At 38.6% G+C, this 15,048-nt stretch overlaps 1 protein-coding gene across 1 annotated transcript in view; it reads left to right on the forward strand.

Annotated features, from left to right (window-relative positions):
- The window catches only part of TAF4 (TATA-box binding protein associated factor 4), a 36,347-nt gene that overhangs the window by 3,995 nt on the left and 17,304 nt on the right, over positions 1 to 15,048 (forward strand). The gene's annotated exons all lie outside the window — the stretch shown is intronic.

A 15,048-nucleotide genomic window follows, 5' to 3' on the forward strand; every position in this document is an offset into this window, starting at 1 on the left:
GTCTAGGGCTGCAGCTTTTGTAGTAGCTTGTCTCATGCTTAGTGCTGAGCATCTCTGGACAAGGAATCTAGTCCTGAACTCAGTAGGTGAGTGAAAAGCAGGATGAGAAGTGTTTCTTTGCTCAAAATTGTTCTGCCCTCCTTAAATATCCTAGATTTGGGGATTTAATGTTATATATTTGCTATTATTTTGAATCAGGCTTGTTGCATGTATCCACTTTGACTTTCAGCTGCAAATACTTGTGTGAACCTACACATTACTTCCTGTCCTCCTAATAGTACATACAATAGCTGGATTCTTACTGGTTACTGTTTTCAGGGCAGTATGCGAAGAACAGCTAATTAAATTTTGCTAGTAACGCTGAAATCGGTGGTGGTTTTAGTGGGTGGTCTTAGTAAAATACAAGCGGTCTTAGTAATAATCCATCTCTTGGAACTCCTGCCCAACCTCAGAGCAATGCACCTGTCACATAAAGTAGATCAGGAATTACGTATTGTGTTACTAAACACTGTGTTTTTGTGTAATGTGCTATCTGTGGTCTGTGATGCCATGTAGTTTGATGAAGTCTATCAAACATTCTGTGTATCCAAGTACTAACTGGTATAAATATTCCTCTTTCTTTCTTTTTTTTTTTTGCTGTTGAAGATTGTTCCATATATGAGTAATTTGAATGACATGTTGCTAATTTAAAAAATAGCAGTAAAACTCAGATCTTGAAATCCCAGTGCTTGATATTGAAGCCTGTAAATTGATAGGTTGGAAAAGCCTTCTTTTATTTCTTGCCATAATGTATCAAAGGATTGATCCAGTTTAGTCTATTGCCATTTATACCTACATTTTTTGTTAATACTGCATTATAAACGTGATTATGGGGGAAAATACTACTGTGGAGTCCAGTGGGACCTTTTTTCAGGTAGCTGATGTTTTCAGACTGCCACAGCATACTGAAATGTGTTACTCTTAGAAGCAGCATTGCCAGTCCTTAAGCAAAATTGGACCATAAATTGTTCCTTTGGAGTTCTTGATAGATCAAAGTAAAACAATACAGGTTCTAAGCACTTGGATTTTTATTAAGCACTTTTTTGTCTGTCCTACACTTAAAGAAATATTTATAACTTCAAAAGAATAAGCGTGACTTAAGCAAGTATATGTGACTGGATATATAGAATTTGGAAACTGAGTTCTTGCATGATAAGACAGACTTAATATTGAAAAGGGGTTTTTTTTTAGTAGAACTGATTATTTTTCTTTTACATTGCTTTAGTTTGGTTTTTTTATACTTTGTAAAAGTACCCAGCTTTGAAAATGCTTTGCATAAACCATTTCTTTCAAAACACTTAAGAACTGATGGATGCTGGGCTCTTACAAACATCTCTCAGGCGCAAGGTCCAAGCACCTCTGCAAGTTTGGCCACGTGCAACTGCTGTGATCTTCAGCAGAGTGCAGGCACATTCATAGTGAAAGGAGTGTATGTGGCTGTGCTTTTGAAATTGTATTTTAAATGACAGCATCAGAGGCCAGAGTTTTGGAGGCAGTTTGGTAGTGTGAAGCTGCAGTGCCTGTGTGCTGTGCACCTACTGCATGCATCGAATTTGCATTCACGAGTTTGTTTTTAAAAGTCAGTAGTGTGTGCTAGTAAGAGTTTCTAAGACAGCGCTTGAAATAGTTTGAAATCATACACTGCGCACACAGCTTTTTACAACAAGAATTATAAACACTTAGAAAGAAAATTCTGATGGAAGGTTTGACCATGACAGCACAGGTTTTACAGTTATTTTCTTATCCAGAATTACTGTTTCTAGCTCTCCAAAATACAGTTACAGTGTCACATGCATGGAAAGCAGAATATAAAATGTCAGCGGGAGTTACTAAGCTGTGACTTGAAAATTAGGAACCTTTCAAGGTTTCAAATGTTTTCTTCAAAAGAGCGCATGGAAAATAAACTCCATCAGTGGTCTTTAAAACAGATTACTTTTAGAATAATACTTTGTATCTTATTAAGGCAATTGTGCAACAAACCTTGACTGACCGAATTGGAATGTTTGAAGAGCCAGTGGGCCATAATTGTTGTGACCTTACTGGGTTTTGGTATATTTCTTCTCCAAGGAACTGGACTATTGAGAATACCTGTGTATTAATGATGGTCTTTCACTTCTGACATCTTTGAGGAGAAGACTGTTGTGCTTAGTCTTTTCTTCAGGAGCCTGTGTTTGGATCTTTGTGCTCCAGTTGGACAGATTTGGGTAATGAAGGTCCCAAAATAACCCTATTTATACCTTCCTAGAAAAGACATGGAAATATTGTGAGATGATTCTGTAAGGGGGTGGGAACACAAGTTTATACAATACCTCCTTAAGGATGTGACACTAGTGAAACTGACTGGAAATAAATTGAATGAAGTTTGTTGTTTCTGAGCACTTCAGTAACGAGAAATGTATTACGTACAATTATATGGTAAGAGCTAGAAAATCAGTTGGTTTATTAAAGCAGTGAGTCAGTCTTCCACTGTTAGAGGTGCTCAGTAAAGTATAACTGGAGTTATGCCCTAAAATTTATCTTTTGCATTCTAAGAGTGTAAAGTGTTTAGAAGTCATTGCTGACACAGGGTAGAACTATCTTGTTAAATGGCAAAACTTGGGCACTTTGAAACAATTTTTGAAAATCCCGTCTTGTCCAGCAGTGCTGTAGTACAAACGCAGCATCTGTGAGTTTATGCATACTTAGCAGTACTGTCAACTTGGGATTCAAAGATGTGGTTTCTCTTTTTGCAAGTTTGTGTTGCTACTCTATTCTGCTTTATCTTTATGCACAAACATCTCATAATAAGTTTTTAAGCTGAGTGCTTAGACGAAGAAGCAGATTGATGAGTGCTGAAGGTATCCGGTAAGAATAGTATAGAGCAGGTAGGTCTGGACAGTTTTCTCTACTAGCTTAGGTGAAATTGAAATCTAGAAACTTTCACTTCCCTCTGTCCCTCTCTTTTCTTTTACCTTCTGAGTGACTGTTAGTACTTATGAAAATTTGGTGGCTTGGCCGTAAAGACTGGTATTTTCCTGATTAAATACACTTTGGTGACATGTAGTCCTGTTGAAGATAGCAGATAGGATGGCTTGTCTTCATGGGTTCTTTTTTAACTTCTACAGTCATGACCAGTTTTCCCACTAGCAGTAGAGCAGTTCTGCAGCTGTTGTAGAACAGAATTGTTTTGCCTTGTATCTAAAAATAAAACCTTTTTGATTACTTTCACAAAACTCAGTTGGATCTGCCAGTAGCTGATGACAGGGGATGAGACTATGAATTTCTTCATTGCTTGCTTTCTGGAGGGCATCTCATGTGCCTCTTCTGTGGTGAGGACAGGATGGGCCTTTTATAGACTGAGAAACTGCTGGGGCCCCTTTAACAGTGGAACATTCCAGCGTTCTGAAGTCTACCAGTGGTTAAAATTTACTGCTGGTGCTTTCCAGAAGCAAAGAATACCTGAAAGAGCATCAGTGCTGTACATCTGCACATCCTGGAAGATGTTCTACATGAATATGCATGCTCAAGGTTTTCTTCGTGGCCTTAGAGGCTCAAAACTTCATTTGGTGTTAAATGGGAGCTTTTTTGTAGAATCCGATTGTTCTTTAGCTTGTGTTCACTATCCAAGAAGGATTTGAACTTAGGCCATGGTTATGGTGGCTTTAGAATGGGAAAACTACCTGAACATATGGTTTAAAGCATGGTTTTCGGTCCTTTTGACTTGAGCAGTCATACTTTTTGAAGCTGGAGTAACTGAAAAATAACTTCTGCAATAGTTTTATTTCCTTCAGTTGGGAGTTGGGGTGGTAGGTGGTTGGGCAAAGGAGAGTGTATAAAAATGGAGAAGGGTGGCAACTGAGAAGAATCAAATCATACAATTTGTGTTACTTTTTTGTACTGAATGCCTCATTCTTTGGGTTGCCTTGTACTTGAAACATGTACCCCAGAAGTCCCCAAAGTAACTAGGATGTAGATAGATGAGGAAGTCATCAGAATTCCATTATATAAGGAATACAGAAAGGAACAGAAGAAATACTATGAAGTAGTGGAATGTGGTTGTTTCTATTTCTCACTGACTAGTAAGCGAGTTCAAACATATCCTCATTATAGTTTCCCTGTATGTTCCATGTGCTGCCAATATTATGCCTGTTAACTGTGTTGGCATGGCTCGATTTTGTTAAAAATAATGTCTGCAATGCACCGTGACAATGGGGGCTTCTTAGAGTACTTACAGTATGTTTTACTTTCAAAGCATTTTACAGACTTAATCCTTGAAACATGCCTGTGTGGTTGGTAAATAAAGTAGTATGAACTCTGCTTTAGAGCTGGGGAAAAGAGCAAGTTAGAGAAGTTCTGACATGCCCAAGGCCATGCAGGAATCAATATTTTGCCAGGATTAGAGCTTGGGAGTCCTATACTTGGCATGTAAAGCAGTATCTGTCTTTGTGGAAGATAACTGTGGATCTCTTCTGCAGAACTCTTCTGGGTGAGGGGTGGATTTTATGTTCAAATCATGCATCAGCAAAAGGAACATTCTGCTTTATTTGGAATCTGCTACATCAGATCTGCCATATGTCACCAGACTGAAAGTTGTTTGTTCGCATTGCAACTTCCATAACTGAGGACTCCTGCATGCTTGGCTTTGTACCCCAAAGAACCTGAGGCTCAGAGAGCTGTGCAATAGGGTTTTTTTGTTCTGTTAAAGAGTATCTTGATGTTGTGCACATCTGATAAGACTGTGTCGTTAAGTGATGGGATCTAATGGGAATATAATTGTGATTCTGTTAAGCTATGAAAGCTATTAACTCTGATTACATATTGTTCAGTTCTGTTATGAAAAATACTGTTCCCAACAGCTTTTGGAAGTGCGTGTATGGATATGTCTGTGTGATCTTCAAATGGTGATCTTTCAAATGGGGGTTTTGGGTATCCCTAAGCTTGTGATAAAGATTTGGTCAATAACCAGAAGTGATTTATTTCTTTTGAGCCGTTTTGCACTCCGCAAGAAGTTACATGTTTTCCATTCCTGAAAATCTAGCAGGTTGCATGTGAAACCTTCTTGGTTTGAGGACCAGAAATTTGAATGTTGTCCAGAACTTGAATCCCTTAACTAACACAGGATGCTGCAGCCAAGTTAGCAAACTGAGGTGAAAATGCATCAGTTTCGTGCACTGATAAGACACAAATTATATCACAAACTCTTCAAATTAAGTGTTTTGGTGTACGAGAACTCTTACTGTTGTTTGTCTTCCCTGTTTTGGAAAATGATATGTAAATATAATTCTAAAAAGAATTATGAAGTAGTTCTGGAACACAGTTGAAATACGGCTATTAAAACTATCTGGGTTCAAGGAAAGAGAACATACTGGTGTGTGGAAAGGTTGCTTTATGTAAAAACTCTGTGATCAAATACAGAGTCTGCTCAGAAGGAACTGGACATAGAAGTCACTTAACACATTAAACATCTTTTGTTAGTATATGCATTTTTTTGTCAGAAATATTAAAAATCAGCATTTTTACCTGAAAATAGCTACTCTTGCCAAGATTATTGTTTGTGTTGAAACTTCATGAATGTTTATAACTCTATTTGTCTGCCTAAATCTTCTTGAATTTGTTGTCATTGCTTCATGTAAAATAACAGGGCTTTTGCTAGTTGGAAGACTGTTAGCAAGTTTAGCTTTATGTTAGGCACATAATCTCTTGTGAAAAAAAGATTTGAAGAGGTAGTGGCATGAAGAAAAGAATTTTGAAAATACTGTTTCTCGCAACTGAAGGCAATGATAGAGAGGAGATTTTAGTCATGGTTAATAGACAGTTATTTCAGGTGTATTTTGAACCCTAAAGCTCTGTGTGAAGGAAGGCCAAACTCTAGGGAGAGTTGCTCATAGGTGACAAAGGGCTTTTTCTTTACACAGCTACAGGTCTGTTCCTGTGTGCGTATAGTTGTATCAGCCCTCTTGCATCTGCTTCCTTGTAAGAGAAGCAAAATTGCTGATACAACCTGTACACAGACCAGGCTGTAATTAAACAGGTATAAAGATTATCTGATCATCCATATTTCAGATTAGATGAGGCCTTCTTTTTTTTTTTTCATTCAGGCCATGGACATGTGAATAGAGCTTTTTGGTTGTTTTAAACCTTCTAGGACAGTTTTACCTCAGCTTATCCTGGAAATTTTTATCCCAGTTCTAATCTGTGGGAATTTCCTCCCAGAAATGCTGGTTGTCTTCTGGAGGTGCAGGTGTCTCAAGGAACTGAGAGCCAGTATTTTACCACAAAGCCTCCTGTCTTGGAGTAATTTTCTTCAGCTGTCTTTAGCATAATATTTAATGTAAAATACAATAGTTGTCCTTGAGGTCTTATTTATGCCTTTAAGGTTTTTTTTAAAGTACAGGATATTTTTTCGTGAGAACAAAACGTTGATTATTGTCGCTGTATAATGGTATAGATTATCAGTAATCAAGAAAGAGCTGATAATTATAAGGAATTGGTACACCTGCTGAGCGCCTCAGTAGAGCTGTCTTTAAGGCGTTGTACAAATGTAGCTGATCTTTGGGTCTATAGCTGTTGTCAGACTCAAAATAACTTTTTAAAAAGATGAGTTTCTCTACTTAGATTACCAGTAATCAGAAAGTTGCACTTTGAACATCAAAGGTTGATTCTCAGCAAAATGCGTGAATGTGTTATAAAATAGGTTAAATAGGGATGGTGCTTTTATTGTGTATTTGTACAGAATTTAGTGCAAGGTCCAACTCAGATACCAAACTCTTTTTGTGGGATTTGGAAAAGTATATTGATGAAAGTAAGTAACTTTTTGCCATGGTAGATCTCTGTTTATAAATTTGAATTGTAACTTATGAGTGCTGCATTTCTTAATTTTGATGCTTTTTCCCTTAAAATGCATTACTAAAATGTATTTTTTCGTAACACATAACCAGTACCAAGACAAGGAATAGCATAAAACTCACAGCAGTGTGTAATATTATTTTACATGACTGACATGACTGTCCTAAGATTTGTATTGAATTGAGGAACCCTCTCTTGTAAAAATGGTCTAACTTATGATTGTAACTTGATTAATACATGCTTCCAGAGTAGCTGAACTGTTAAAAGCTATCACAGTGCTTTTGTGCAGAATAAAGCACGTGCTGGATAGACTGTGCTGACAGCCAGTGCAGTTGAAAAATGTGTGCTCTAGATAGCAGAGTATAAACAAAACCCAAGCAATGAGGTGTGGTGCCATGCTCGAGTCTTTCTGAGATGGTTTGGGGGGCAGCAAGGCTGTATTAAGTTGTCTGCACACCTTCCTTCGGTTTATTAATCAAATATTTCTGTAAGGGAGGGTTGGATTTAGAGCCTCTCTCCGAACATAATAACATCAGGTGCTTTCAGCCTAAGTGGTGGTGTGGCGAGTGGGACCTGTTGTGCTCACATGAGTCAGAAGTGCCAGCTCCAAGGAGTAGCACTGAGGAGTTGCAGCACCTGTGGCAAAAGAGTCGATGGAGGGGACTGGAAGAGTGTTTGTGGAGGGATCAGTGTGGGAGAAGAGATCTGGAGTAGGGAGGCTGACAGTGACTAAACTCTGTAGAAGTTAAAAGACAAGCATGAGGTGTTATTAGTTTTTAACAGACATATGTGCAGTCATGTTTGCAGTAGTATTAAGGGTGGATTGGAAGAAGATAGAAGTGTTCATGCACTGAGCTTCAACCTGTTAGTTCCTTTCTTTCTTCCTTTTTACCAGTGTATTATTTGATTTTCTTTCTTTCCTTGTCCTCCATGGGGGAGGGGGAGAAAAGGCACTAATTATTTATAAGTGTTAGTCATACCCAGTCATTAAGCTTAGTCATTACTCAGGACTGTGCATTTGATGGTTAGTAAAAATCAAAACGAAACCTGATTTTGTTGAAAAGCTTTCTAAATTCAAGCTTACAGGTGTGAAAATAATTCTGATTCTGTGTTCAGACTAACTGCAAAAGCAGAGCTATTTAGTAAATGTTGCTATCAGCCAAATGGCATGTAATATCATGTCCCCGTTGATGGTTTGTATTGAACTTGCAGGCGTAGTGTTTGGCATATTCTCAAAGCAGAGTAATTCTGTATGGGCAGTGAGAGAGGCATGAACTCACAGCGGAGGATGTGGAGGGAATGTTTCTGCTGAGGCTGCCTGGGGGAGCTGTCAGTCGGTGGAATTGTCCATTTCGGGTCTCCACAGCCCCGGGTGAAAAGGTGGCATCAGCAAAGGGTTTTCTCACTGCTAAAATTACAAAGAGTGTACACCTAGAGTAGGGTATTCACAGTGGGGAGAAAGTAAAGAAAAGTGTTCTTTATGGCTTCTCATGTGCTTAGTTGTTTTAGGCTGTTGTGTTCTGAAGGAAGAAAACGTTGATTTAGAGCATTACTCCTCATTAAGTATTTCTGTACAGCCTGTGGTAATAAATGCAAAGTAACTCGGCCATTCCCATTTCTTCAAGTGCTTGAACAGCACTAATGTTGACACACCTTGGTACAGACAAACTGTCACAAATGAAGACAGGTTGAGTTTTAAAACTTCCTATTCAAAATAACTGATGTAAAGAATTAGTGACACTTTATTTTGTGTCTTCCTTTCTCAAACCCAAATCTGATTTTGGTATAACCACTTTGTTGTTTGATCTAAGTATATTGAAATTAATGGTAGAGCTAAATCTGAATTGCTTGGAGATCAATAATTAAAGCAATTGGTTTAGCTCTTGATAGTGTTTTTCTTAGCTGTTTTGACATCAGACAGATTTGTGTGATGATTGGGTTCCAATTTGACAGAGCACTCCGGTGTTTTGGCTTTGTATGCTTGACTAGAAAGGAATGTTAACACACTTTCAAGGAATATAGCTTTCCAGAGAAGTCAAAATAGTTTCAAATCACATTGTTGTTGAAGCATTTGTCAATCGTTGCTATATAAAATGATGTATTTCCCAGAACAATTCTTACACACCTTTTCAAATGAACAGGTAAGATTTTTTTCCATATGGGATCACTGTTAAATGCAGTGACTTTTTGGCTTTCCAACATTCCAACGTTATTCCTTTAACTATATTCTTAAAAGGTTTGTGAACCAATATTTTACAAATGATTACTTCTTCACCATTTAGACAGTACAGTTGAGTTGGGTTGTTTGAAACTGAACTCTTGCATAGTAAGAGTAAGGAAAAGCTTTTAAAATGAAACAGAGTTTTTTGTCTGCTGGCTCTTGTAAGAAAAACCAAGCAGTTTTTCATAATGTGAACTTTCATACTTGGTCTGTACAAAATGCACTTTCTGTGCACTGCAGTGAGGATTCTTGAGGATATTTGCAAACATATCTTTCACCTGTGTTGGCAACAATGATAAATCAGCTGTTGAAGAACTAATTTTCCTGAGACCATAATGGCTGGTTGGAGTCTGAATGTGCAGGTTGGGGAGAGTAGTGATAGCCAACACTGGAGTGCTGCAGTAAACTAATGCTGTACCAAAACTTGTAGGCACTGTGTCTGGGTAGAATTCTACTTTACTCCAGAGTGACATGAGTTGAAAAGGAAATGGAATTTGCTTTTGTAGTTCTTGTCTAAAACTCTGTGCCATGCCAGTCTTCACTGTGTGTAGTATTTAGTGCTTGTCAGGAGAGACTCCAAGTACTTTGTGTTAGAGATGCTCTGAAACAACACCTGACAGTCGTGCCATGTTTTTTCATGGTAAATTGTAGCTCACCTTCAGTGCAGCAGGTGCTGAGCATTTAACAGGTCCCTTTCATTGGGCACAGTGTGTCCTATGTGCTCAGCACAGCTCTGTGCAGAACCTCAGCCTCATGGCTTTGGGGTGCCCATTACTCTGGAACAAGGCATGAGGGAATTGGTGCAGACTCTCAGGTTGCTCCAGTGTGCTGGACAGCTCTGTCACTGCCTGGCAGGGAATGTATCTACTACTACCACCTTGTGTTTGTACAGCCTGACCTCATCGTGCCAGTGCAGGGCAGCCACTTGTGGAGCAGCTGAAGTCTCACATAATCATGGGGTTGTTCTGAGCTGGGGCATTTGCTGATACCTCCTGATTCCTGCACTATGGAGACTTCTCCTTAGGCACTGTGCTTTATCCTTGTGGGGCTAAGGTGTCTTCATACAAATAATGAAACAGCAACGTTTGTTGATGAAACTTGAGAGTTTGGATTGCTGATGAGGTCAAAGGCTTTGGCAAGAAAGTTCAAGTAAATTTTTTCTGGACTTGTGCAGCACAGGTCTCCGGAGATTCTAAGCACCTAAACTTAAGTATATCTGCAGTGGTGCATGTTTTTCCTCAGGTACAAAGTAGTGTGTCTTCAATAACATCTAATCCATGTTCTGTCCTACTCATCTTGATTTGTAATCCCTGTTTCTCATGAGTTGATGTGTAGATGGTCCTTCATGAGCTGCTACACATCTGGTTTGTTACAGATGCTAGTCTTTAATGTGTGTAAATAATTTAAATCTGCTAGAAATTGTCTGGTGTTAGGGAAGATTTCCTTAATTACCCAGATTTTCGTGGAGCTGCAGTGGTCTAGTAGACTTCAATAGGTTCTTTCTGCTTTTCTTGGGCTTTCATTCCTGTAGAGTAGGAGTTTGTCCTGGTGGATCAGTTACTGTAAGAGGAGGAATGGTGGATTGTTGGACAGAGTTGGTGTCGGTACCAAGTTATCTTTTCCTTTTCTGCAGTAAGGGACCCTGTCACACAAATCACTTATTCTGAAAGCTCTTCCTGTAGTTTGTATAGGCAGCTGTATTTTTCTCCACCTCTCTCTCTGGTATTCTGGCATTTTTGTATTGGAAAAATATTAGAAACTTTGTCCTTTTATAAGGTTTTTGTCATTCTGAGGTCCCTGTGTAACATGATCCAATCACTTACAGAGCATGGACTCATCCCCTTTGCTTTAGATGGTTTTTGTGGTGTGTGTGATAACTTGCATAACCTTACACACACGTTTACTTTCTGTTTTGTTGCAAGAGAATCTCTTCTGACAATACCAAAAGGATACTTTCATAAAGCTTTCTCTTGCTAGTATGGCACAGCCCATTTAGGATTACTGTCAAATTTTTCTGCCATGTCAAATGTTTGCAGCATCTTGCCACAAATGAGTGTGTGCTCAAGAGCTTAAGGCCCAAAGGGCTTTGACGTGAAGATAACCTCTTAGTGAGCTTCCCTGGCAAATCTAGTTAGGATTTGAAGATTTGTCAGACGTCAGTGGACTGTATGATCAATAACCTTCTTTTCTAGAGGTGTTTGTAAGGACTTTGATTTTCTGCGCCAGAAGCATCAGTTCTCTGGTTATTCTTTCAGGCTTGGACATTCTTTCTGAACACCAGCATGTGTGTCTATTGATTCCTTGCTGCCTAACAGTTCTCCCTGACCCCAGTTGTTTTTTTCTTGGGAAGTTTTTCAGTTACTTTTTTATATTAAGAAGAGAACTTCTTCAGGAGACTAGAAGAGGATATTCTCCGTGCACTTTCAAGATATTATATCCATTAATTCTTCTGTCATGTCTCAGAAAAAAAACCAACTTACTAGAAGTCTAGGTTCTTAGTTCTGACTTGATCTGGATTAACCATGAGCTATATTGTGAGTAACAAGCAAAATCTGCAAGCTTGAACCTTCTGTTCTTCTGTTCAGTGTCTGCATCAGAAAGAGAGATGATGTCACTTGGGATTGGATAGGATCCTGTGCAGGGTTTGTGTTTCACAGGCAAGAGTTTTGTCCTTGCACACTGGTAAGCCAGTGACAAGCGTGGGCACACCTTGCTGTGTCCTCTCATTTAGGTGCTTGCTGACTGGAGATGGAGTCCTTCAGTGTGTCCCCTGTGGTATGGATGGAGTCCCTGAGACATGGAGCAGCATCCTGAGAGGTGGCACCGGGATATGCTGCTGTTGGAGTGGCCTCCTGTTGGGTGTGGCTGTCAGAGGGGACACTGCTGGACTGTGCACTTCCTAAGAACACTGATCTGAAGGTGCCTGCTGTATCTGCAGATAGTTTTATCTCCCTCACTGGGAAGTCCAGCTCCTGTAAATGTTATTAATCAAGATTTACCAGTGAAAACTGATAATAAAACAGGAAACCGTTTTGGTTTGGTTTATTTTTTGGATGTAGGGGTACTCTAGCAACAAAGTTGTATGTCTTTGGAATTACACAGATAATCAGCGTGGTCTGCAAAAGCTACAAAATATATTATTAATCTTCCTTATTGTTCTGTTAAATTTTTTCTCTAGTCTTTGTTAAGCCATGTTTCAAAGAAAATGGGAAGAGGGAAGCATTAGGAAAAAAGTCTGGTTTGTGTTTTTCTGATATGTCCTATGGCCAGAGCTCTTCACTTTTTATTCCAGTGCATGATTTTACACATTTTATTAATTGAAAAAACACCAACAAAGAAAAAAAACCCCAAAGCACAACACTTTATAAATGGAAATGTCATTAGCAAATGGGAATACAAATAAGCAAGAGGCAAAGACAACACTGTAGAATCATGCAGCTACATCATATAATGATGGCATTTTCCATCCCAAACAGTCTTGTAAACAGGAGTGGTCTGGGAAGGTCTCCACAGCAAGCAAACATGAGGTGACCATTGTGTGCTGGTCAGGAACACAAGTCTTTTTGGTATCAGGAACAGCCAACTGAGTTTTGTTAATCCTTCATTTGGATTGAATTGTTTAATTCAAACTGAAATATGAGCGTCTTTCAGGATTCTCTTAAGCCTCTAACTTCTAACAAAAATGGTAATTAATTTTAATTTTAATTAGTTTTTTAATGAGAGACTTGGAAAGAATTCTTGAATGTTTGCATTTTTAATAGTGAATATGATTTTAGAGTACACGTGATCAGACTTTCTAGGGAAAAGAAGGCAGAGAGATACTTAAAATGGCCAAGTTTTATTGTCACCTTTTTCTAATTGAATGTTTCCAGTGATCTTTATTAGCTGTTTGGTCTCAAATAGTAATTAATCCATTAATCCAGGAACAAAAACCTGGTGGATAAAACAGAAAGATGTTTTTCATCTTTATATATGTTGCTGAATTTAATTGAAACAGTGAGATAAGTTACACAATTCTAGCTGTCTTCTAGTGCCTGTAGTCACTTCTGACCTGGTTCATTCAGCATTTGCAGCCTTATGCATTGGGGTTTGAGGTTATGATACTTACCTGTATTTCAATATTTAAAATATAAGTTCTGGAAAGAAATTTCTTTTTCTACACATGTGGCTGTCAGCCCTTCCTCTTCTCCATTGTCGCAAATTGTTAACTGACGTTCATGTATGGATGGAGAGAGGGGGTGTTACAGTGCAACAGTGACTTTGTTTAGAAGTAGGAGATAAATGGGACTTTGTTTTTAATTCTTAATCGAGTTATCTCCAATGACCCTTCTGAACTTCACTGAAAATCCACTTAATGCCAACTTGGGTATAGTTTTGGGTTAGTGAGTTCGTTTTTTAGCTAATTGGGTTGGAAAAGAGTCTGTAATTGGGCTGGGGGGAGAGAAGCTCAGAGAGCAGCTCCATCTCCCTTTTTAAAGAATTCCCATCAAGGCAAGGCTGGAGGGGTGTTTTGTGTTCAGTCAAAACTTCCTTGCCTGTAGTACTGGAGAACTTCTGCACAGAATTTTCAAGTTCATCACATTCTGAATTTTTATGCCTTTTCCAAAATCACCCATACACCAACAAGCTAACGTTCCAAGCAGGTAAAATTTCTCGTATCATCATACTGCGATTAAAGTTTATGCAAGACTAGTCAGATGGTAGTAATTGTCTTTATGTTTGTATGTAGCCCGTGTGTACAGGAATTTATCAGTGGTAGAGCCTGATTTAATGACATGTTAGAAACTATATAATTGAAAATAACTATGTATCAAATTTGAGTGGGAATGAAAGAACTATTTAAATAGGGACAGATATAAATGTGGCTTTGTATGAGTTACTTTTTTATTATGACTTCAATACTTGAAAGCAAGTACTTCAGACTTCCCATAGTTAGAAATCTAACAGGGTAGTGCTTAGAGTCAGGGTTTGAATTACAAATGACTGTTTTGTCTGTCTGCTGCAAAAAATTGAACTTTCTTGATATGTTTTCCAAAGCTCACATTAATATGCTTTTCAACTGTCTGTTTGAGCAGTTGTGCTATGTTAATGTGTAGGCATGTTCTAATTTTGCATGTAGCTCAGGGAGAATATTTCATTGTTCAGATGTTGTGCTTGCACTTCAGGGGTATTCAACCTTCACATTGTGGTTATTTCCCCTCTTTTCTCTCTCCTCATTCATATTTTGGGGAGCAAAGCAGTAAGTTGACAGTACTGCTGTGCAAGGGGTGTTTTGGTGTGTGGTGCAGACACATTGCTGAACCTGATGTGTGTGTTGAGCTGGAGACAGGAACAGGTACCACAGAGCTCTGGGCTGTATCTATATTTACAGCATCTGCCTGATGCTGTAAAAGTTCTCATGTGCAGGTGAGGTGCCTTGGCTTGGTGCTTTCAAATAACTTCAGTCACTTTTGAGAGTGAGAAAGATGTTTAAACTCACCCCCCATCCAAAACTAGGCTTAGTATTTCTAATGTTGCTTCTGTGAGGAAAAAATATATAACTCTTTAAAGAATTTGGGTGGTACGTTAACTTTAGGATATCCTAGGAAACCCTCAAACTGGTGAATTTTAGGAAGAAGAGTTTGTTATGGGCTGTCAGTATAATTCTGTGGTATTTAAGGACTTCTGAGAGCGTGGGCATTGGTAATTGCATGGGGCCTTTTCAATTGCTAGAAACTAAATAGTACTCAACAAGCCTTAATATTTGATGTTGACTTGAAAATAGCTCCTCTAATCAGATTTCCACTGTACCAATGATTTCAGTTATACTAATATTGAAGATTTCCCCTGATTCAGCGTTTAGCTGCTTCAGCTGATGACAAAAATGGGCAATGTGAGTTCATTTCCCAAGATTTTATGTTTGCACTTTGAAGAGGATGCCAGGGTCTGTTTGTGCAGGAATGAGGTTGATGTAGTAGCAGGTC

Source organism: Corvus moneduloides, chromosome 17, assembly GCF_009650955.1.
Source record: "Corvus moneduloides isolate bCorMon1 chromosome 17, bCorMon1.pri, whole genome shotgun sequence".
Classification (NCBI taxonomy): domain Eukaryota; kingdom Metazoa; phylum Chordata; class Aves; order Passeriformes; family Corvidae; genus Corvus; species Corvus moneduloides.